The 25,703-nt window shown below is 37.5% G+C and overlaps 1 protein-coding gene and 1 pseudogene across 1 annotated transcript in view; one reads left to right on the forward strand and one right to left on the reverse strand.

The window, feature by feature from the left end:
- Nucleotides 1-25,703, forward strand: part of LOC149248355 (flap endonuclease 1-like) — a 236,807-nt gene that overhangs the window by 174,679 nt on the left and 36,425 nt on the right.
- Nucleotides 11,607-24,826, reverse strand: LOC149248356 (thioredoxin-like protein CDSP32, chloroplastic; annotated as a pseudogene).

Consider the following 25,703-nt stretch of genomic DNA (forward strand, 5'->3'; position numbering starts at 1 on the left):
TGTACAATTTGATTCACGATTGTGTGTGTGAACGGTGGAAAAGGCTTAACCTTCCACTACATTGCTTGGCGTATATCCTTACGCCAAAATACTACTCAGATTCTTGGTTGGGCAAACCTGCAGCAGGGGGTGGTGTTAGGACCAAACCCCATTTAGATCGAGAGGTAACTAAAGGATATCTGGATGCATTAGAAAAGTTGGTGCCTGACAGGGAGGAATGTGCAGCTGTGCGCCTTGAAATAGGCAGATACTTCACTAGCAGTGGTTTGTATGGTAACTTCCATGCAATGGACGACAAAGATAAATTTGATTCTCTCACATGGTGGGAAACATATGGCGGCGACGGACTTTTGCGAAAATTGGCATTGAAAGTTCTTGCACAGGTTGTAAATTCTTCTTCTGCAGAGAGGTGTTGGAGCACCTACAGTTATATACATAATGTGAAAAGAAACAGGCTCAACGAAAACCGAGCAGAAAGCTTGGTTTATGTGCACTACAATTTGAGGTTGTTGAGCCATTACTGTGATCGGGCTAATGAAGATCCCACATATAAAATTTGGGACAATCACCCTGAGGACGACAATTTAGAGGATGGCATTGTACATATGGAAGAACTAGAAGATGAGCTTGTACGGGATGAAGCTGAAGCAGCTGCAGCAGCCATGCCACCTCCACCTCCACCATCCAGTAGCAGTTCTCGGGGCCCGAGTCTTGTTCCATTGCTGTCGCCACCTCCATCGACACCCTCGCGTGGAGGCTCTAGTTCTGGTCGTCGGTCTGGGCGGGAGACTCCTAGAAGACCGCCAAGACCTACTTATACTCATGGAGACTCTCGTGGCAAGGGCCACTTGTAGTTTTACAGTTTACTTGTCTTTTTTAGTTTCTATTAGACTTGTCACTTTAGTTTTCATAACTGTTCAGTGTTGAGTTTTGAGTCCTTGACTCTTGACTCTTGACTCTTTCATATCATTATGACATTATGATATTTTTTGTAAACATTATATCACTGTGACAATGAAAATTTGAAGTTTGAAGTTGGGCCTTGGCAATTATAACTCATTGGTAATGATTGTGAATTATGAATATGATGCTTTGTGAAAGACTAAAGTTGTTTCATTTCATCTCATTATTCATGTTTCATTTTATAAATTTTTAACATTTCATATCATGTTAACAGTTAGAAGTTAGGACTTAGAAATATCTTCGATATTACTTCTTGTAATGGTTAAACTTGGCTTACAAGTACAACTTGTTACTTTGGTGATCAATGATGATAAATGTTATTGAATTGAATGTTATTTTAATTTATTATTTTACTAAGGTTGATGACGATTATAATTTCTAGATGATTGATGTGATATGGTTCAATGATCAATTTATGTTTTTTTATGTTTTTTATGTCTATTTCATCATTCTACATGTTTTTGTTGACATATATGTATCAAAAATTAAAAAATATAAAAAATATATATATTTTTAAAAAATCGCTCCGGGATTCGCTCCCAAACCGGGAGCTTCTGAAAATGGTCGCTCCCGCTCCCGCTTCCGCTCCCGCTCCCCGCTCCCGCTCCCGCTCCCAAGTAACACTGTATATTAGCTTTGTTTACATGTTTATGTGGAAATGCATTTATTTGATGTTGTGGATACTCTAGATGCTAAAAAAAATAAAAATAAATGAATATTTTTGTGTTTTTTTTAGTTTTGCTGACTTTTTCAAAAAACTCCCGACTTTAAAAAGTTTTTCAAGTTTTGGACCCTTGTTGATTTAATCTTGACTTTGACTTTTTCCACAATGATTTTTCCTCCTTAGATTTTATTTGCCCAGATAATATATTGATCTTCATTAAATATTATTTCTTGTCTCTTTGGGGCAATTAGGCTTGACATTTAAGGCTTATGGGAATTTGTCCCATAGCTGCCCAATTTTAACACATGCCTATATATATTTCTGTCGCATTGGTTTTGGCATAATTCTTTGCCATTTGTATGACATTGAAACACAATTCAATTCTTTGCGATTTGCATGACATCGAATCACAGTTCAATTCTCTGTGATTTGCATGACATCAAATCATAGTTCAACTGTTGCTTTTGTTTACAGTTACTCTGCAATTAGATGTAAGACTATTCTTGTATTCTTGTATGGCTCCTCTGCCTTTGGTATATGGTTACATGTATGGTAACTTCACATTATTGGTCTCGCTAGTATCTCTATATATCATCTCCTTAATGACAACGTCCTCACCTTGTTGCTGTATAATTTCGCTCCTATGAGTATACAATTTTGCATACATGATCTCATTCCTAGGGCACTAATCTCACATTGGTGCATCAACTTAATTCTCATAGTAATATGACATCATATATATTGGTAAGGTTTTGTATGCAAAGCGGTCTTGGAATTATATGGCCACAACTTATTGGTATGGTAGCATTGTAAAATAATTTAAAATTAGTACAATTATATAAATTAATTTTGATATCAATCTATTGTTGTTATTGTAGGTATAAAGATAGTTGATTAACTAGTCTCTTAGCGTATAGGATACTATAGTTTTATAGCTATGTTACATTGGTTTTGGGGATGAGTTCCTGGAACGGCTAGAGCGTACCCCCAAATTTTCAAGGGACGTGGTTTGGGGAGGACTCTCTCTCTCTCTCTCTCTCTCTCTCTCTCTCTCTCTCTCTATATATATATATATATATATATATATATATATATATATATATATATATATATATCAATGTTACTAGACTTGGAATCGACAATAAATCGGCGAGGCAAAAGAGCGAAGAGTTTTAATCAGATTGAGAAAAAATCGGCAAAAGATCAGGAAAAAATTAGTGAATTCAATAAATAAAAATATACACATATATTGAATTAATTTTTTTTTTCATTGATATTCACTAAAACCATGTCCAAACAATGCATAATATCAGTAGATGTCCAAAATATCATGAATGAATAAGTATCTCATATATGTTATGAGTCCAAACATGATCCAAAGTACTGAGTCCTGACTCCTAACTAGCGACTACATAGAACTAGAAGCATCTGCTTCTAAAAGTTTACAAAAAATTGCATTCTAATCATAACAAAATCAGTAACTAAGAGCCTAAGACTCTTAAGAGTGAGAACTAGAAGCGATTCGTCCCACTCCTTCGCTTGCTTGACTCTCAAAGTTTTGGAAGTCATGTAGGCTTAAAAGAGGAGCCTCCTCTAATTGGACCCAATCTTCTGCATTTGTAGTTTGCAAATCTATCTCTTTAAGGTCTATTGGTGAATGATCCAAATTTGTCATTATCATGAGACATTGAAATGTGAATTAAAGTTTGACTTTGAACTTTAAAGTTTAAACTTTAAAGTGCAAATCAGATTATGAAACCTTCAAATTCAATCTCTCACCTAGTATTTGCTTGTTGCGAAGTTGTAGATTGTAATGGACAAATATAAGGTCATTTAAGTGCTTTTGTGTCAATCAGTTGTGCTTCTTAGAATGTATTTTCTCAAACATGCTCCAGTTGCTCTCACAACCGAAAGCACTGCGTGCTTGGTTTAAGATTCGAATGGCGAATCTCTTCAAAGCTGGCATATCAGTACCAAAGTTTTTCCACCAAAGACCTAGCAAGTGGCAAGGGTTCATGAGTAGACGTACTAAATACTAAATAGTAAAAACTTAAAAAGACAAAAAATTTAATAAATCATTTAACACGCAAAGTAAAGTTCTAAACATATTTAATGAATTGATGAGGCCTTCAAGCCTCAAAGGGTACTTGGCAACATCTTAGACCTGTCTTGTATAGCACTGGTATAGGCTAATAATTTAGCTGACGCTCTATAATCCTATAATTGGGAAAAGACACGACTTTGAAATTCTGGATCAGGGAAGCACCTTTCCATGCATGTCATAAGTCCTTTGCCAACCTCCCCATCCTCATTAAATTTTCTCTTATCATAAAAATATTGTGTGTTTAAGAAGTACCCAACAACATGTAAAGGGGAACGCAATTGCCTATCCAAACGTGCATCAATAATGTCCCAAAGAGGCATATAGTTTGCCTCCTCATCCCCATATCTTCTTTTGATGGCCTCCTTTGTGAGATCGATCGCCTCATAAATGTAACCCATAATGGGTTTGTTACCATCAACCATCCTGAAAGTTCAAGCTTTCAAATTTAAAGAAATATGAAACATTGAAAATAAAACGAAGCTTGAAATGAAATTTTAAAAATGAAAAAGTTAAAAGACTTGAAGTACTTGAGAACTCTAACAAAGGACTCCGTCACAACAATAATCTCTTCGACATCTTTCCAGAAATAGTCATTAAACACAAGTGCAATAATTTCAATGCCTTCAAGGGTCTTGGAATGTTTAGATGCCATCCACTCAAGTCCCAAGAACATCCTCCTTAGATTTATCTTTTGCTCAACCACAGATTGCAAAGATATGAAATTTGTTGCAAATCTAGTCACTGCAGGTCGAACAATTTCTTTACCTTTCGTGTATTTTCTCATGGTGTTTAGGACAATAGTGTAGTTGTATAGGTATTTGGTTATGGATTTTTCCTTCTCCACAACCTCACGTATCCAATGAAGCTCACCAATGCCCTCAAGTATTAAATCTATGCAATGGGCAGCACAAGAGGTCCAAAAAATAGTGGGGTGCATAATCTCAAAAGGTCTACCAGCAGCCATATAATTAGCTGCATAATCGGTGACAATTTGTACAACATGTTCTTCTCCCACTTCTTGAATGACTTCCTCCATCATTTCACAAATAAGTTGGGCAGTCTTAACTTTGTCTGAGGCATCCACTGATTTGAGAAACATTGTGCCAGCTGGACAAGATACAAGGAAATTTATTAAAGTTCTATTCTTTTGATCTGTCCATCCATCACTCATGATGGTGCACACTGTTTCTACCCATGATGAACGAAACTCAGATAGCACAAGCATGACATCTTCAACACTTTCTAATAGCAAATATGTCCTAAGGCTCTCTGATGATGGGGGTTTGAACCCTGAACCCGCAACAGCGAAAGCATCAATCATAGCTTGCCAATAAGGACTTCTGGCATAGTGGAAAGATATGTCAGAATAGTACCAAAAGTTGGCAATGGCCTTCCTTACCTGACTATGGATATTTTTTTTTCCAACCAGTGGCATTCAAGGTAGGTTGGGAACCGGGTTTTGTGCGGGGAGCAAAAAATGTGTCTATGTTTCCACCTCCAGTGTGGAATGTAGGAGGATTCATTTGGCCTTGAGTTTGACTTGGACTTGGAGGCATGTGTGGGAAACTTGGGAACTGCATTGAGGATTCAATAGAGGGAGATGACAAGGGGGTAGTGGAAGAAAAAATATCAACTCCAAGAGTTCCTATTTCTTTTCTTTGCTTTGCTTTCTTGGCATTATGCTAACTCAACATATCAATGCCCAAGGTTGCTTGGTGTTTGACATTTTCGTCAATGTTTTTGCAGACACCTATGTCATGCCCTGGTATCTATGCAAGGTGGTACTTGAATCTATAAATGCCTCCACTACATTTCTCTTTGCAAAATTTACAAAGGAGCTTGGGGTCTCCAGGAATCTTGTCACAATAAGCCCAAGCAAAGTCCTTCTCCCTTGGCATTGTTGTTGTTTTGGACTTGTGTTTAAATTGTGGCTTCTGTTAAGATTTGGAGTTGTGCCTTCTATTTAATTTGGCTCTTGTAAAAGACAATAAAAAATTAAAATTAAAAATGCCATATATGTTTGAAACTTTGAAGTTTGAAATTTGTACTATGTACCTAATCTAACTAGTTAATTAAGGTAGGAATCAAGCTAAATAACTGGAGGCAACATATAGATTAGGACAGGCTGCAACATATAGAATCTAGATTAGGCTATTTAGCTCCACAACAAGTGGTCAATGAGCCAAAGTCATTTCTTTATGGCACTTTTGTCTTGTGAAGTTTGTGATTTTCTCTATTCTGTTAACTGGAAAAATAACATAATCCACTACACTTTGCTTGTTGTAATTTACTAATTGGAACATGTAACCGTTAGCTTCTCCCAGGTGCCTTCAACATGCTAATTAGTGGTATGTGATTAGATTGCGGGCATTGCACATGGATAGAATTTCATCCCTAGATTGGATGATTTCTTTGATTGCATGTGTTGTTCTTCTCTGTTGGTTAATCAAAGCTAATGCACAGTTTCTGTGAGGATTGCCACTTCACAGGCAAGAAGAGCCGGCATACCAGCCTTGGCCCCAAACTCAAGAGACTTAACATCTTTCCTGGAAATACCTAACCTAGCTGTAATCTGAGCTGCTAACTTAGATATGAAGGCTAAGATTTTCCCTAAGGCAAACTTAGTGGAGTCTTTGTTGAATGTTACCCTACTCCTCCACACGAAAGAGACTTACAAGCTGAATGGGTGCCTTTAAGTTCTCTTCTTTGTTGTCTGCCAATGTTAAAGCTACCTTGAATTGCTGCTAGTTACAAATGCAAAATGCATCTTAATATTGGATAGCTATTAATGTTTCTGAAAAAGATGTGCTGCTACAACACAATGATATTTTTCTACTTGAATCAGGCTTTTTGAATGTGACAATCCTTGCAGGCTGTAGGTTCATTGTCTTCCACATTCAACAGAAAGTCTCGGGCCTTGAATTAGTGTTACTATCTTCACTAAAAGCGTGATAGAGATATGTTTAAACTTTGTACACATTGTTGCACCCATTATACACGTCGTACGAAATAGAGATTTATAAATCGATAGTGATTGTCACTACATAAACCAATGCTCAACCGATAGTGATTACATACCAGGCTCCAACAAAATATGTTGGCCGCTGAACAACAAAATACGTTGTCTCGTCGCCTGTCAGTTTACCTTCTCGACATCTTTGAGAATTCAAAATAATGAGCAGTGAAAAAAAGGGTCGTCGCCTGTTGGTTTACGTTTTAGAATGCTGCCGCAACCCTAAACAAGGACCACGAATAATCGCTGCAAAAAATCGCATAACTCGCCTGAATTGTATCAAATCGCTGACTCCTGAGTCAAACTCACGTTGAGCACGAGTCAAACTCAGTCAACAAGAGTTTGTCTTGCAAAGTTTTGACTCGGAACTTTTCGTGGGCGAGCAGATTAAGAATCACGATTAATCGCGAGTGATCACCGATTCTTGTAACACTGATATATATATATATATATATATATGGAATTCAATATTAACATTTGTAGTTGTTTCAAGCTAGTATTATGCACAACTCTTACACTAGCCAATTAAAATCTCAAACAATTTGAAAAAAGGTTTGAGTGACATTCCATTATTGGCCACTAGACATGAGCTTTAGCTTTAGAAAACTTAAGTGTAACTACTTTAAATTTGTAATAAGGGTGATGAACAATCTACCAAGGAGAACTGTCTTTATATTAGTTTTTTTCCCTCATATTTCTTGTTAATGATGACTATGTTAAACACAAAAGGCATTTCCTTTTCAATAGGTTTTGAAAACTTGTATAGCTGTGTTGAAAACCACTATAAAATAATTTGGTTTTCTAATGACATTAAATTCATATTTCAGATTAAGAAGGGGATTGAATAGGAATTTATTTAAACATTTAGTACTCAATCCAATTCACAACTATCTGATCGTTTTCACAATGCTTGGGGTTGGGATGATGAAAGCACTAAACTTGAATGAGTCCTCGAAACCCACATACAATATGTAAAAGCTGAGATGATCCTAAGAAAGAACAAGAAAAATAACCACAAGGATCATCCTTTTAAAATGTTGTATTTTCTGTTTTCTTGACATGGAGGGTGCTTTTTGTAATTTTACCATTGAAAATCCAATATCTAAATCACTAGAAATCCAAAATGAAACTCATCATACAAAACCCATGTTTTGAGCTGCAACTTGTACAAAAATTTAGATTCAATGCATTCCAAAAAAATTAAATGGGAAAAATGATCATATTGTTCAATCATCAATGTCCATGATTGTCAAAACTGAAGCTTTGTGCTTGGATTATCCCTAAAACCTTCCCAAAACATCCCTGAAATTTGCCCAAAAAACCCTTGAAATCTGCCAAAAACATCCTTGAAATCTGTCTGGAACGTCTTGGGGACAGCTAGCAAGTCCCCAACTCCCCAGTGGAGTTCCCAACAGTTTGGGGACGTTTCCTAAGGGTCCAAAAGTCCCCGGAACACGGGGACGCAGGGTACGTGAGTATTTTTGGGGGGACGAGTCCCTGTGCAACATAGTTTTATAGTGACATTTTAATCATTTACACAACATTTTTATAGTGACATTTTATCATTTACTGCTTCTAATGCTACTTCCAGCACTTCTGAACACAAATTTTGAAAAATACTCTCCCTTATTCTTGTCATAAGCATTCTTGAGAGAATCTTCATTGGTATTAAGCTTTACTAATGATCCAATGCCTGTTATCTTTCTTATTGGCAACACCTGCAATCTTCCTTGTATGCACTATTAAGTATCTTTCATGAGACAATTGTTGTCTAGCTATTTCATGCTTAAAGGATGTCATTTCTACTTTTGGGAGTGCATTATGTGCAAAAATTCTATCCCTAAAGTCATATGCTGAGTAGCTTGTAAGTACATGTACCAACACTTTAAAGAGCTTAAATATGTTAAGCGTTGTTACTATAAAGTTTAAACAATTTATCTTCTATGCTATAGGAACAAGAAATTGCGTAACTTCAACCCTTGTCATTTGTAATTTGGCCATTCATTTTAGCATTCTTTCTTGTAATGTCCAACACCACCATGAAATTACCTACCGACTTCTCTTTTCTCCCTTGTATATTAATTATTTTTGGAGGAAAATAAATTGTGTCATTGCTGGCAAGTATTGCTTTCATTTCCTTCTCTGCTTCACCCTTGTTAAAAATAATGAATAATAAAAAAAAAACAGATACAACCGTCATTGGATCAATTCTACATCACACCTTATTTCTTGGAGTACTATTGTGGTTATTTTCTGTAATGTTAATCAAGACCGACTTTCTAATGCTTCAATTTACAGTTTGTAAAGATTGGGATGCTCACAATAAGTGTCACTACAGCATCCTCATCTGCAATCTCTTATCCACATGCTACGAAATGCTGCTTGAGGTGTTCCTGAGGGACTTCAATTGGTAATGGAGAAAAGATCTCAAAATAAGTTTCATTATAAAAAGAATGTGAGCAAAATACAGGAAGCAATAACTGAAGGTTATAATTTACAAAAAAATTAGGTTGGTCTCCGAATTGGTTTTCCTCCCTGTAACCTATTACAAATTTGCTTCACAAAATACACAGTACCCTGTTTTGTTACATGCTCTTAAAGTTGTCTTGACATTCAAAAAAAAAACTGTGCACTTTATTTGGCATATCGTACTGCTATTTTCAACCTTTTTGAGCATCTTAAGCCGCATGGGAGGCAGCTTGAAATGAAAATTCTATAATTCCATTTCACCCTCTCAAACTATTTGAGGCAAATTTTTTCTATATATGTATCTGAATACTGTCAAGCTCAAACCAATAGAGTGTCTTCAAATTTCAGTTGTATTCCAAAGCCACTTTTTACGTGCTAAATTTTTGTAGGAAAGTTTAAAAGTGAATGTTCCCATGAATGGCATTGAGCCCAAGTAAATTAAGAGTATTCAATACATATACTCTGTTAGCCAAATATGCTTGCACTCCTTGCTCTCTTAAGGTTGGCTGTAGTTATTTTAACCAATATGTTTCATGTTTTCGTTTGCAAAGGATATAGGCATCTGTAGAAATTAACATAACAAGCCCAAGAATGTTACTATTAAGAACCTGTATTAGGCATTCTTCCTGTGATATTGCAATTGTCCTTTTCAGCTGAAAGTTCTTCTATTAACCAACTCTTTGCTCAGGTAGGTAAGGTTTTGACGCTAGAGTTCTGCTAAATTATTGTAAAACACTGTGAACTTTGAAGTAAAAGATTTAGTTTAGTTTGACCAACAAGAAAACACGCTGACCTAAGCATCCTTTTTCATTTGGAAATATAAGTCATCTATAAACAGTAAATCTCTGCTACAATGTGCCATGCCAAAAGACAGACTTACAAGAAGCTAGCTTCAGTTCATAAATCGTTAATGAGAAAATATGAATTACAGTTCTCATTTCAAGTCCTTGTAAGATTACACATCAAAGATTGCAATTTGCCTTTTAGTTATTTGTCTCCATTTAAATTCTATACATATAAGGAGTGAAATCCTTCATTTCACTTTCAATCATTTGATGTCTCATTACTAATCAATAAACATGTATATAAAGAATAGTGCATCATGGAGATTGGGTTTTCCCTCCCTAGATAAGGTTGACAAGCATCTCCACTTTGGCTTTGATATCACAAAGAATCTATTTCCTTCCTATAAATATTCATCTTGGCTGAGAATGTAAACAAGAATCCATAGCCATTTTCATCACTAGAGAGCCCAGAAAGTAACTAGTATGTAACTCTGATGTGAAAAGTTCTGAATCTAACAAACCAGAAATCCTACTGCAGTAAACTGATTTGCATTACCTACTTGTATTCTTCATTTTAACAAGTTATTTTAAGAAATAGTAAGAAAATATTAATGCAAATACACTGTAGCCTACACCAATATACAGATCAAGTACTGAAAAATAAATGATACAACCACACAAAGGACACACTTATTTTTGGACTAAACGTCCCGGAAAAACCCAATGCGGGAAAACCAATGCAACTGATATGAGGGTTTTATTATTAAGCAGATTTTTGAATACAACTAGGGTGCCAAATCTGGCTCACCCAACAGAGAATAAACCTAACAGAAGTACCTCTATCCAGAGAGATATTTTGGCAAATCTAGCAACTGGATGAACAAACCCCACAGGTGACTGCATTGTCCCCAGTGTTGTGCAGTGATGGCTGCTCCCAGCTCTGCGCTAGAACTGCATCACCTCCTCTAGGAGTTGCGTAACCCTCCAAGTGAGCCTTCCTGGCTCAGAAATCGATCTGCTGAACTGATGTCTGATCTGCCTTATAGAAACCCTAGCGCTGCCTCTGCGTGATTGCGTCAGTTCGTCTAGCTTTTGCGTCACCCTCCTGGACTTGCACTGTCTCTCCTTGGTGTTGCATTGCCTCTCTGTTATGTATTCTCGGCCTTGGACGAAAGTCTTGCCGCCGAATTTCTCCTCTCTGCACTAGAAGCTTACTTCGAAATTCTCAGCAAACCACGCTCCAGAATTTCGATCTAGCTCAAGTGCTGCTCTCACTGTGTGTTTTTTCCAATTGACCCCAAGCCTCCATTTATACTTTTCCTGTTGAGAAATCAACGTCCAAGATTAAGTCTCTAATCAACAACTAAGATTAAATTAGACTTGATCCTCGTCTCTTAGAAACTTTTCACCTATATTTTCATTAATACCCATTAATATTTTAATTTTCCTAAGTTTAGACTTAGGAACCCCATTAAAAATATTAATTATTTTAATAAAATATAATTCGGGTGGAATTTCACCAAACGATTTTTGGGTCTTGGTGATCTCATGTGTTCTATTCCCTCCACAAAATTTCAGAGCTAGAGCACATCCGATGCTACCCAAAAATCAACATCTGACTCCTTGATATCTTAGAATTTCTCCAATAAGCTCACCTCTGCCAGAACCCACATACCTTCCACAAATCTTGTAATCTCGGATAAAAAGGAAAGTGGGCACTTCTATGACATTCATCTGTTTCAGAAACTCCATGCATTCTTCATTCTCATCTCCATTTATCCTTGCAAAAACCACACTATAAGTCATTCTCCTGGCCAGCTTGACTACAATTGGGTAAACTTTGACACAAGGCCCGCAATTCTTCAGTCCAACATCCAGAACAACCAACTTGTGGTCCTCTGTATGTTTTTTGAGAAATGCCTCAACATCTTGCCTATTATGGAGTTGATGAATAGGAGCATCATTGTCACCATATTAGAGGACATCACCCTCCAACTAGTTTGGGCCAATGCTACCTTCTTCATGAATCTTCACCATGTTCTTGTAAAAGCTAAAATGGGGGACAAATGTTATATTTTTTTTTTCTTGCACAGAGCTCCTTAGTCTGCTTAGACTCATCTCCAATTACTAGAATGAATCTCACTTCTTGGCAAGTCCTGTTGAGGTCAGCCATGAATGGGTATATTCTTTTGCTCTAATAGTTGTGATTTGTTGCATATTCCACCACTACAAGCTTGTTCTTTGCAAGCCTCAGGGCTTCATCAAATTCATGAACTGTATGAACCTTCAACACCCTTTCATTATTTATGTTTATTGCATTCTTGGTCAATTGGGCACTGCTCAAAGCAACTCCATTACAACATTCATGATAATGAATACTTCCACACCCAAAACGAAATTTAATTACTTAAATAATAATTTAACTAATATTTAAACATGATACTAATAAGAATCATGAATTATGTTATGGATGTGATGTCTATAATTTTTATTTTACATATCAACATGAATGATGAGATGGAAATAAAAGAATGACTACATCTGACTAATTAATATGAAAGCTAACCTTTAGATATACGAGTTGGACATAGTCAATTACGTTATATGAACTCAAAGGTCAATATTGTAGATAGCAACATATTTGGAATGCATAGAAATTGTTATTTGAATACAATTTGCTTTGAATATATTGATGCATATGTTATAATATGTGTGGGCAAGTGTTTACATTGCAGATAGTATCGTTACTAATGACAAAACTCCAAGAACAATTGAGACTCAATGGGATTCCATGATAGGGTGTTGACCTTGGACCTACTGTTGAAGAAAGTGTAACTAGGTTCGGTATTTACAAATGTAACTTTGATCTTTGTACTTGTCAAGAAAAAGAAATATTATTTTTAAATTATAAGAATGAGTTTCTTGCTCATTCCATAGGTCTAGGAAAGTCAAAGACATGTAAGATCTCTTCTTGAGCATATGTGTAAACATATATACTAGTCTAAAAGGCCCTCCAAGACAAGCATAATCCTCTAAAGAGAACCACGAAGAAGTCTGCCATCAAAACAATGAAGAAAGGCAGACATGTCGGCCTCAAGATAAATATAAATGACAAGTCGGCTCACAAAGGAGACAACACTTTCAATGGACATGTCGGCTCAAATACAGGGACAAACTACTATATAAAGGAGCCTGCACCCTCGCATTTGGACAGTGACATCCTCACACTCCTCTCTGAAATCTCGGTCAAGTTCAGGGTTATAGAAATCTCGAATAAAGGTGCAAGACAGTGTTTCAGTTAGGAGAAGGATCCCTCTAGTTTTTCGGATAAGGATGATTGCTGTACACACTCACATACTCTCACAGTTTCGGATAAGAAACTCAGTAATACCACAGTGATATATTCTCGGCATAGCCATGACAAGTAAGATCTTAGTAAAGATTGTAGTGCAATCATGATGAACATAGTTACATTCTCGGTCAAGGTGCAGTCATGATCCTAACATGGTCATGATCTTGGTAAAGGCTATGATAAGACAATCATGATCTCGATGGATCAAAAGGCAGCTCTCCAATACATATCTCAACATGGAAGATCTAGTTGATGAAGACTTCGGTGAAGGGACAACAAAGATGTTGCAGCAGTAATGAAGTGATGTAGTAGTGATTGCCTCGATGGTGCAACAATGAAGATGATCTCAATAGTGACAAAGAAGAGGATTGGTGTCTTGGTCTTGGAGTGGCCTAGTAGGTCAAGGATCATGGTCTTGGTATTCGTCAAGTAGAATCTCTATAAGAAGAATTTTGTGCTGGTTTTCCTCTCCAAGAGGGAGAGGTTTTGGCCCTGACAAAAAGCCAACATCTTATGTTCTTGTCTCTTGTATTTTGGTAACTCTTTGATGAAGAAAGAAATGCACACACTAATGATATCAATATAATATTGTGTTAATAAGCAAAAAGTTAAAATACCTCACAAATAGTTATCATGCTAAGAAGAATCACATTAACTGCATTTGCCCAAGATTCTTCAACATGGTATCAGAGCTAAGGTGCTGAAGTCAAATGAAGGGCATCAAAAAAGACATACAAGGATTTGTCTTCAATGATATCAAAGCAGGTTGAAAGGATTAAACGAGCAAGTATACAACAAGCAGGTCTACAACAGTCATGGAGTATCAACTTCAGTAATTACAGTCATGCACTCAACTCACGCTCAGTTTGATGGAGTATACCAATGATACTCACTTCTTGATCACCTAAGTAACCGGATTCGTCCTATAGGCCCCACGAATCCGAATCCGTCGTGTCCGACACGATTCTCTCGAAATTTGTGTCCAAAAACCATGACACGTCGTGTCCTTTTTTGCCACGTCGAATCCGACTGTGTGTCACAATTTTGGTAGCGTGTCACGATTTTGGGAATCGTGTCCTGTTTTCCAGGACTCGCTAGGCGGAAAAAGTGACCTGCGCAGGTATGAAAAGGGCGTATTTGCTCATTACAGCCACACATATTTTCATTTGGCAAGTGTTTTGTGAGCTGTTGGCAAGTGGAGAAGGGTTTGCAGCAAGGAGTTAAGGGAGTAGAGCATTCAACAAGGAGATTCAAGCACTAGGTAAGTGCATTTCACCTCCATTTTTTTGCATTTCTTACAGCAGTTTGTATATGATTTTTTGTTTACAAATTTGTGCATGCTTTGTTCATTTCTTTTACAGTATTCATGGCTCAATCAAAGGCAGCAGTTAGGGGGCAAAGGAAGGGCAAGAATGTCATGGGTGGAGATGCCCCTCCTCCCCCAATATCATTAGAGTCTGCTGCAAGTAATGTTGAGGGAAGAGGAGGACCTAAAGACAATGATAAATATCCATTGTGGAAATATGTCACAAGAGAGGATGGGCCAAACACCAAGGGAAAGGGAGGAGGCAATGTGCAATGGAAATGCAACTTTTGTCACATTTCTTTCAAAAGCACATATTACCGTGTGAAATCACATTTGTTGGCTTTACCGGGTTGTGGGATTGGAGCTTGTAAAGCTGTTTCTTTACAAAAGAGAAAAGAATTGGAAAAGGAGGCCAATGTTGGTATGGAACATGTGGCTTCAAAATCAAGAAAACCCAAGAATGAAGACCCCCTTCCATTTTTGAGGAAAGCCACCACCAAATTTCCATTTGAGAGTTCTACTTCTACTGGGGGACAAGCATCAAAAAGAAGAGCACTTGGTCCAATGGACAAGATTTTCCAAAAAGAGAGACGGGAAGAGCTTGATCTCACCATTGCCTTCTTCTATCAAAACTTCATATCATTTAATGTCGCACGTTCACCTCTATTTATTGAGATGTGTTGAGCTCTAACTCAAGGGGCTCCAGCAGGGTATGTGTCTCCTAGGTCAGAGAAGCTGAGAACCACATTGTTGACGAAGGCAAAAAAATAGCTGCAAAAAATGCTTGAGCCTATTGTAGCATCATGGCCAACATCTGGGGTTAGCATTGTTTCTGATGGATGGACAGATCCAACACGACACTCAATCATCAACTTCATGGTGTCTTCCTTGAGTGGCCCAGTTTTCATGAAAGCATTGGATACACTTGGCGAATACAAGGATGCATAATTTATTGGTGAGTTATTTATTAAAGTTATTGAAGATGTAGGTGTTGATTCTTGTGTGCAAATCATTACAGATAATGCACCTGTTTGCAAGGCTGCTGGCATGATTGTGGAAGCTAAATATCCACAAGTGTTTTGGACACCTTGCATTGTCCATTCATTGAACTTAGCACCGAAATCCATTGCTTCTGATGTGCTTTGGATTGGAAGCATTATTGAGGATGCAAGACATATCTGTAACTTTATGCAAAGTCATACAAATGCCCTCACTATCTACAAGGAGTACACCAATCTATCATTGTTGAAGATTGCTGATATACAATTTGCCTCTTCATTCATCATGTTGAAGAGGTTGAGGGAGGTCAAGACCGCTCTTGGGGCCATGGTTATTTATGAGTTTTGGTCTTTTTGGAGAAAGACAGATCAACTAGCCTCTAAAAGAGTGAAGGACACAGTGCTAGATGATGCTTGGTGGAAGAGGGTAGATCTAGTTATTCGGATCATGGACCCTATCATTTCTTTGCTTTGATTTGCAGATACAGACAAACCCATCATAGGAGAGGTTTATGAGGGATGGGATTCCATGATTGAGTCTGTGAGGAGCATTATTCTACAGAGTGAGTGCCCCGAGTATGAGACATCACCAGAGGCCTTCTGTGATACCATACATGATATTCTTGTCAGCAGATGGGACAAGAATTGTACACCTTTACATTGTTTGGCTCACTCATTAAACCCCAAATACTACAATCATGAGTGGCTGAATGGTGGACCTTCCCACAGATTCCCTCCTCACATGGATGGTGAAATCTCACAGGGTAGGAAAGAGGCATTCAGGCGGATTTATCAAGATAGTGCATTGCTTGCTGAGGTGGAGGATGCCTTTGTAGAGTTTTCCACTGGCAGTGGTCGATTTGGAGGTTATGATGTGATTAGAGACAAGGGGGCTAAGAAGCCCTATTCTTGGTGGGCAAATCATGGGGCAACAAGCCCTCCTCTTCAGCAGTTAGCCATGAGGCTCCTCTCTCAGGTGACTTCATCCTCTTGTTGCGAGAGGAATTGGAGCACATATGGGAATTTGTATAGTGTGAAGAAGAGTAGGCTTGAGCAGTCCAGGGCAGAGACAATGGTGTATGTGCACACCAACCTTCGTCTTATTTACAGGCAGAGGGAAGAGTGGTTGAGGGGAAAGACAAAGATGTGGGATGTCTTTCCTGATGATATGGGTCTGGACACCAGTGTTGAGTTGGCATTGGCCAACGTAGATCTCAATGATCCAGCGATAGAGCTTGTTAGATTTGATGACTTAGAGGGGTCAACCTCCACATCAACAGATGCAGAGGCGACTATGGATACAGGGGAGGAGGAGGACGCAGAGGAGAGCAGTGGGGACCATGATGATGAGGACATTGATGCTGATTCTGATGCTGATTGATGCCTTGAGGCTTGTATACCCGTAGTTATTTTATATTTTCTATTTCTATTTGCCATTGGCATTGCACCAGCACTACCTTTGTAACACATTTTGATTTGATGACTTAATGAGAAAACTATAGTTGTCAGTGTGTTTATCGTACTATCTTGTAGTTGTAAGTTGTCTTTCAGTTATGAATTATGAATCATGATTTAATAGATTTATCATTTATGTGACCAGTACCACTGACATGTATTTGAATTTTGTATGTACTATGCATGCTAATAGCTATAGATGAAGATCTATGTTTGAAATCAATAAATTTGTATCATTAATTAAAATTTGTGTAAGAAATATCTAATTTTATATATATATATATATATATATATATTTTAATAAAATAATATATGACGAATCGTACGTGTCCTGTTCCGGGGGGTCAACGTGTCCGAATCCGACACCACGAATCCCAAATCCCCGTGTTAGGTGACTTAGTTGATCACTAAACTTTCTCCATGCCATAAAAGATAGTCTCAGGTGTACATATATATTGCAGAAGTAATCCAAGGAATACCTCTCACAATCCATGATTACATCACTGTCTCAGTATAGTTATTACATCAAGGCAGTTTTGGTGATGAGACAGTCTATCTATACAATGCCACCCACAGTTTAGTTATGTTATTCATTGACAAGTTTGGGCTCTCAATACATTGCCTCTCTACACAATGCACATAGACATCACTGTGTAGTGCCATACCAATATACTTGTCACAGTCTCGAATTCTGTCTATGATTATGATCTCAATAGCATGGTGCTCGGATCAGAACATAGTATCACTAACATGTCAACAATATGTTGAAGTCAAAAGTACCTTAAAAATGAATTGGGAAGGTTGTGAAGCAGTCTTGGTGATGTCAAGACCACTAATGTCATGGTGCTAGAAGGCCTCCAAGAAAGTCGTGATGAAATGATACTAATGATGGGCAAATCAAGCAAAAGAAGCATCAAGGTGAATATCTCCTCTTCACACACCAAGTAAGTATCTTTCAATTTTATAATCAAATTTGGTTAAATGATTTCATTATTGCGAGGGGATTTATAAATCGGTTAGATAGTCGAAAGTCCTTGCATAGAATAAGGAGGATTGTCATAATCCTCATAGAAAAGAGAAATCATTGATATCTATGAAAAGTCTATGAAGGTCAAGCATTGTTTGAATCCAGCAAGAGATTCACATGATTCATATGATATCACTCAAAAGTCCTCTCATACCTAAATAGCAGAAGAGGAGACATAAAGAGAGATATGAAATGCTAGATATACTCTCGGAAATTAAAGTAAAGAAGGTCACTTAGACCTACACAATAGTAAAGGTATCAAAGAATGAAGGAATAACTTCATGAAGATCTAGGAAAGATGATAAGAAGGTAGTCATCATTGATGAGCAAGGTAACAAATATCAATGAACAAAGAAGGTTACCTCACCTGACAATTTGTGGTCTCTATGCTAGATAGAGAAAGACAAGTTGCAGTCTATAGTATTAAAGGATAAAAGAATTCAACCATGTGCAGAAAGGAAAGGCAAGGTTGGTCCTCAAGCAAAGACAAAATAAGTATAGTTAAGATTCAATGCTATAGAAATATTTTGGAAGCTCATATCATTGAAGGATGGAGGAAGTTAAAGAAAAGGGCCAAGGAAAGAGGGAGTATCAAAACTCTCCTATGAGTAAGATAGTATCCCTCACAAAAGGATCTTATCATAAGCTCCTATATCTTGTGTTATAAGATATGACAATGATAATAAGATGCATCATGGCATCATGAAAGCATTAGAAGCAAGAGCTCGTGACATCACCATGGGAATCATGAAAGACAAAAAGGACAAATCCATGGTAGTCAAAGATGAAGGATATAACTCTTGGGAATCTCATTGAACATTAAAGGAAAGAAAGATGTCATCTAGGACAAGGCTCATCATACATCAAGAAACATCTGCCAGATGGGGATATGCAAGATCCTCAAGGTTCTCTAATGGAATCCTCATCAGAGGGTTCACTAATTTAGAGAGGAAGCAAGTGTTTCATTAGGAACTCCAACTTATGGAATTCATGGGATAATGGTGTGATGACATGAAGCGGATCAAGGGATTGAAGATCTCTTCAATCAAGGAAGCTACTGGAAGTAGCCTCGATGACCTAAAGGTAAAATGAGGTATGTATGCTTGTATTTAACATTATAATGTCATGTCATATGGTTGTAGGTAACAATGGATCATTATTTCTATCTTGAGAAAAAGGATCTTCTCCTTTGAAAGAATGCAGTAAGAGATAAGTCACACTAGATGAAATCAACATAATATGTCCTCATATGAAGTATGAGGTAGTTGACTAAGAAACTCTGATTAAAAGCTCTGGGAAATGGAATGTGTGAGGAAGGAAGAGATCGTGAGATATGCAACCATGATGAAGGCAATCAACATCCAAAAGACCAAGAAGATTTGACTAGGAAATCTCCCAAAAAGATATAAAGACTCTGATGAAAGTCTGAAAAAGATGAAGACCCTTGACAATGGATATCTTTGGGAGATATGTCAATAAGTGTGCAGGATGCTGATACCTACAAGAAGATGTCATGATGAAGAGCCATCTCGTAAGGTATGATTTAATTTAATATGATGTTTTGATTTCTTGAATAATATCTGGATGAGTTCATGTAGGGCTACTAGAACAAGACTTGTAAGTACAAGTACAACCAACATTCATGCGATGGATGGAAACTCCTGAAAGAAGCATGGAGAGAAAAGAAGTAGCCATATGAAGAAAGTTCTAGATGTATGCCAAGAAGGCCACTTTCCATGAAGAAAGGAATGACATGACGGAATAAGAAGGAAAGTGATTGATGGCTGTTTCCCTACAAGGAAGAAGCTCAACTAAATTTCATGACATCAAGGAGAGAAGTTGATCAAGCAGCTGAAGAACCCACGAAGAAGAAGCTGTTGATGTATAAAGGAGTCCCTATCTAAGAAGGAGCTCTGACAGGTCCCTGATCAAGAGGGTGAAACACATAAACTTAGCAATTGACAACCACGATATATATATTTTATTAATAATTGAATAGATGATGTTTACCTTTTGTGGGAGGCCCCTGGCTATACACTGCCTTGGGTGCCTCTTAGTGAATGGGCATGATCTTTGATCATGCCCTTTGCCTAATAACTTATGAACTAACTAATTTTTTATACAACATTGCCTTCCTCTCAAAAGAATGCTTTGTCCTCAGAGCATACGTAACGACAGATGTTGCTGACGAAACGCTTCAGTCTCCCATGAGGCTTCTTCTTCTAGTAAGTCCTTCCACTTGATCAAGTATTCCTTGATTACATGAGATCGAAGCTTCCTTTCTCTCGTAGATATGATACTTTCTGGTTCTAAAATGACCCTTCCTTCATCATCTAGGGATGGAAGCGTTGTTTACATTGATTGATGGTCGCCCAATGCCCTTTTAAGGTAGGAGACATGGAAGATGTTGTGAACACGACTTTTCTTCGGAATGCTTAAACTATATGCAACTTGGCAGATCCTTTTGTTGCTCTGATATGGTCCATAGAACTTCGGTGCCAATTTTTTTTTTCCTTTTTGTTTCAAGGATAACTGTTTGTATGGATGGAGCTTGACATATACCCATTCTCCAACTTCAAATTCTCTTTCGGTTCTATTTTGGTCCGCTTGTTGCTTCGTACGGTTCTTTGCATTATTCAAGTTTTCTTTTAGGGTTTGGACGATTTTTTGGGTTTCTTCTAGTTGGTTTTTAACAACAGGTAGATTTGTCTGGACAATAGCTAGATCCTTCCATTTTGGAGGTTCATATCCATACAAAGCTTGGAATGGAGTCATTTTTGCTGACGTATGATAAGTAGAATTATACCACCATTCAACGAGATGCAACCACTGAGCCCACTTATTTTGTTTTTCTGTAGCATAACAACATAGGTAGGCTTCCTAACATTTATTGACAACCTCCGTTTGTCCATCTGTTTGAGGGTGGTAAGCGGAACTCATATTTAGGTAGGTTCCTATATGGTTGAACAACTCTTTCCAAAAATTACCCTTAAATTTGGCATCTCTATCACTCACAATGACTTTCGGAAAACCGTGTAATTTATAAATATTTTTGCAGAATATTTCATTGCAATAAAGTGAGCATATTTGGTGAGTTTGTCGACTACTATGAAAATCTTATCCTTGCCTTCAGATACAGGTAATCCCTCAATAAAGTCCATTGATATTTCTTCCCATTTCTGATTCGGAATGTTTAAGGGGTGAAGTAATCCAGGTGTCATAATATTTTCACTTTTATTTCTTTGACATGTGTCACATTCTGCTACATATTTCTAAATATCGCGACTCATCCCCTTCCAAAAGAATGATTGACGTGCATTGTAGTAAGTTTTAAAGAATCCTACATGTCCGACTGACAGTGAATCATGTGACTCCTTGAGTATCTTGGATTTAAACTTGGAGTTTGAATTCAGATAGATTCTTCCTTTGTACCATAGAATGTCATTCTTCCATTCAAATTTGAGTTGTCTGGAAGGCTATTGATTATCACCGTTATTTTTGGATCCTTAGCATACTCACTTTGAATCTCATTAATCCATTCGGGAACAACAACCGAGACTGCAAGTAGTGTTGGTTCTTCGTCTTTCCTAGATAGGGCTATGTGCTACTACATTGTCTTTTCCCCTTTTATGTAGTATCTCCATGTCAAAGGCGACAATTTTTTCAATCCATTTTTGTTGTTCTTCGATAAGTGTTTTTTGTTGAAGGAGGTGCTGGACACTGTTATGGTCTGTTCGAATGGGGAACTTACTTCCCAAAAGGTATTGTCTCCACTTAGCTAGTGGGTGCATAATAGCGAGCATTTCCTTGTTGTATGTGGACTTAAGACGTTCTCTTTTATTGAGCTTCCTATTTTCAAAAGCTAGTGGATGCCCTTCTTGCATTAACACTGTGCCTGTACCGAATCCGGAAGCATCACACTCGATGATAAATGGTTTATAGAAATCTGGAGTTGCCAATACCGGGGCATTAGACATAACTTCCTTTAGTTTTTCAAAACACCTTCCTGCTTCTTCATTCCATTGAAATGCATTCTTCTTTAAAAGGTTTGTTAGAGGTGCAGTTATATGTGCATAGTTTTTAATAAATCTTCAGTAATATCCAGTCAATCCTAAGAACCCTCTTAGCTTGGATATATCAACTGGTTTGGTCCATTCCTTTATAGCTTTGATTTTATTAGGGTCCACTTTTATGCCTTCATGAGATATGATGTGTCCAAGATATTCTACTTCCTTTCCAAAGGTGCATTTGGATTTTTTTGCGTAGAACTGATGCACTTTCAGTAGTGTAAGAACTTTATCCAGTTGTTGTAGGTGCTCCTTCCAAGTTTTACTGTAAACTAAAATAACATCAAAGAATACTAATACAAACTTCCTAAGATATGGACGAAATAATTTGTTCATAGTGGCTTGGAATGTTGCTGGTGCATTGGTTAACCCAAATGGCATTAATTTAAATTCATAGTGACCTTCGTGTGTTCGGAATGTCATTTTTGGTATGTCTTCCAACCTGATTTTGATTTGGTAATAGCTTGACCTTAAGTCCAATTTTGAGAAGTATTTTGCGCCATGTAGTTCATCCAACATTTCGTCGATAAAAGGAATTGGGAATTTGTTTTTAATCGTTATTTTGTGTAATCCTATATAGTCAATGCATAGCCTGAATGAACCATCCTTCTTCCTTACCAAGACCACTAGAGCAGCATACAAACTCCTACTTTTCGAAATGATCCCACACTTTAAAAGGTCTTGGATTATACTCTCAATTTCCGTCTTTTGGTGATGTGGATATCGATACAGCTTGCTGTTGATGGGGTCTAACCTTGCTTTGACTTCTATTGTATGCTCAATTTCCTTGTTAGGAGGCATTTTCATAGGCAAGTCTTGGAATACCTTTTCATGCTTCTGAATTAGATCTTGTATCTCTGGTGACTGTTTGCTGATCATGTTTGTAGATAACATTTATAATTGGTGACATTGTACTACATAAGCTGGTGCTCTGTTTCGAATCGTCTTCGTCATTTGAGATGATGATATGATTTGATTCTCGCCCTTCCTAGTTAAAGCTTATGAACTGTACTTGATGGTTGGCAGAAAAAGTGCCTAGGGTTCGTAGCTATTGGATACCTAAGACCACATCTACTCCTCCTAATGGTACAATGAAGAACGGGGATTTTAAATTAAAGTCTTGTATTTGCAATTTTACCTTATGGCATTTCCCTACCTTATCAATCTTCTTACCGTCAGCTATCGTCACCTTCATGTTGGGTAAGGGAAATGAGAAAATGTTGAGTGTTTTTGCCATGGTTGCATCTAAAAAATTGTGGGTGCTACTGGAGTCGATGAGAACCACTACGTTGTTCTTCTTTATATGTCCTTTTAATTTTAGAGTTTGGGGTTGCGATATACCTATCGTAGCTAATAATGGCACTTGAGGAATACTTCCGTCATCTAATTTTGGAGAGAATTCTGGGACATCTTCTATTTTTTATGTCTGATTCATCACTGTTTGAATCATTAGTTGCTTCATAGTTATATAGGTTCTTTGTTTCTTTTCCTTTAGCACACTTATGTTTAGGGTCCCACTTCTCACCACAACGTTTGCATTTGCCTTCTTTTATCCTTTGCATTTCTACGTTAGATTTTTTTCCTTCACGACAATGTGGTTGAACATATCTTGTATTATCCGTATCCACAAACTAGGGCATTCTTCGTCTCAAATATACTCTTTTTAGTTTTGACCACAATATTTGTTCAAATTTCTTTTTAGTAGCTTTTGCTTTTTGTCTTGCTACTTCTATTGACGTGATGTCATGAAGCTTAAGTTCCACTCGTAGATGAGTTTTAAGTCTGGAGATGTATGATTGAATTAGACGAGATTTTGATAACCTAGGTACTCGTGTTGCTAAGGTCTCCCATTCTCGAGTGTACTCATCCACATTTCCTTTTTGTCGCAACCTGATGAGTGTTGAAAAAAACTCTTCTTTCTTTGCACCATGGAATCTTTTAAAGAATGCATGCTTAAATTTTCTCCAACTGATGGCGATTGTCGTCTTCTTCCACCACATATACCAATTATATGGTTCGGCTTCCATTTTCATGGAAGCGTGTCTAATCTTTTCGTCGTCATTGTCAATATCGTAAATCTTGAAGTATTCCTCTGCTTTATTCAGCCACCCAACGCTGCATTTTTTGTTACCATCGAATTTGTGCAGCTCAATTTTTGCCTTTCGCTGATATGTCGCTAATGGTGGAGCGAAAAGTGGGTATTGATTGGCGAATGAATTCTAGAGTTGCTTATTTAAAAAGTAGCGTTACTATTTCCTTGATGGTGCAAGGATTATTTTTTTATAGACTCCATTTTTTCATGAGAATCTGCTAAATTTGTTGAACCTGATGAATTGTGCTGTTGATTACCTCCATCATCTTGGAATAGTTGTTTGGGTGTAACCTTAATCCTGTCATGTAAAGTGCTCAACATTGACATTGTCTGACTATGGTTCATTTTGGATTTGAGATAGATTTGCCCGAGTTGTTCTTCTATCTGATTTGTCGTATCTTGAAGCTTTTTGATATCGTCGGAAAGTCCGATAACCCTACTCTCGAGATCGACTAGTTTTTGGTTGAAATCATCAGAGTGGCTAGTAATCCTATTCTCCAGATCAACCAATTTTTTGTTGAAATCGGCCATTGTCATTGACAACATTGAACAGGTTTGTGGGGGTGTATATTTGTCCACAAACTTTTAATTGGAACTAATTTGTTTATTTTTATTTTTTATTTTTTTAAATTAAATTAATTAATATATATATTTTATTAATTAAAACTTAATAATCTGAATACTGAATTGTACCGTACCACCGTTGCCTATGCATCACACTTATCAATTATAAGCTCCTTGACTTCAGTTGATTGCATGTATATATATATATATATATATGTTATTCGTTGCTACCCTTGACGTTTTGGAATGGCCGCTACGTTACGCCCGTTGACTTTTGGACCCGCCTATATATCGCTGACCTGAACCGACGTGCCCATTGACTGGAGACACACCGTTGAGATGACAGGAATTGGCGGCGGGTGGTGGTGCGATGGCCACTATTTTAAAAACTGTTTTCAAAAACCGGTTACTGGTCAAACCGGCTGGTTAGCAAGCTGGCTGGTCCGAACTGGCCAAAAAACCCGGTTTGGAAGGCCGTTTCTCCAATTTTTGGCCCTAATCGGTGAAAACCGGCCGGTTTAGGACGGAACCGGCCGGTTTTAGGCATGCCCACCATAACTTGCAAAAAGTGGGTTTCTAACTGTGGTTTTTGGGTTTTGGGGGGGAACTAAGGGTGTTTTCCCTCCAAAAACACCCTCTCCAAGCTATAAGAGGCCCCTCTCACTCTCATTTGTCTCACACAACTGATTTGGAGTGTTTGTGAGTTTGTTTGTGAGCTTGGAGAGTGTTGAGTTTTTGCTGAAGTAGTCATCTTGGAGTTGGAGTTGGAGCTATTTTGGAGATAGTGTGTAGCTGTCAATGGAGTTGCCATCTTCAAGAGGAGGCTAAGGAAGCTAATTTGCAT

This window comes from Pinus tabuliformis, chromosome 7 (assembly GCF_031772625.1).
Source record: "Pinus tabuliformis cultivar Carrire ecotype Pingquan chromosome 7, CPIR1, whole genome shotgun sequence".
Taxonomy (NCBI): Eukaryota; Viridiplantae; Streptophyta; class Pinopsida; order Pinales; family Pinaceae; genus Pinus; species Pinus tabuliformis.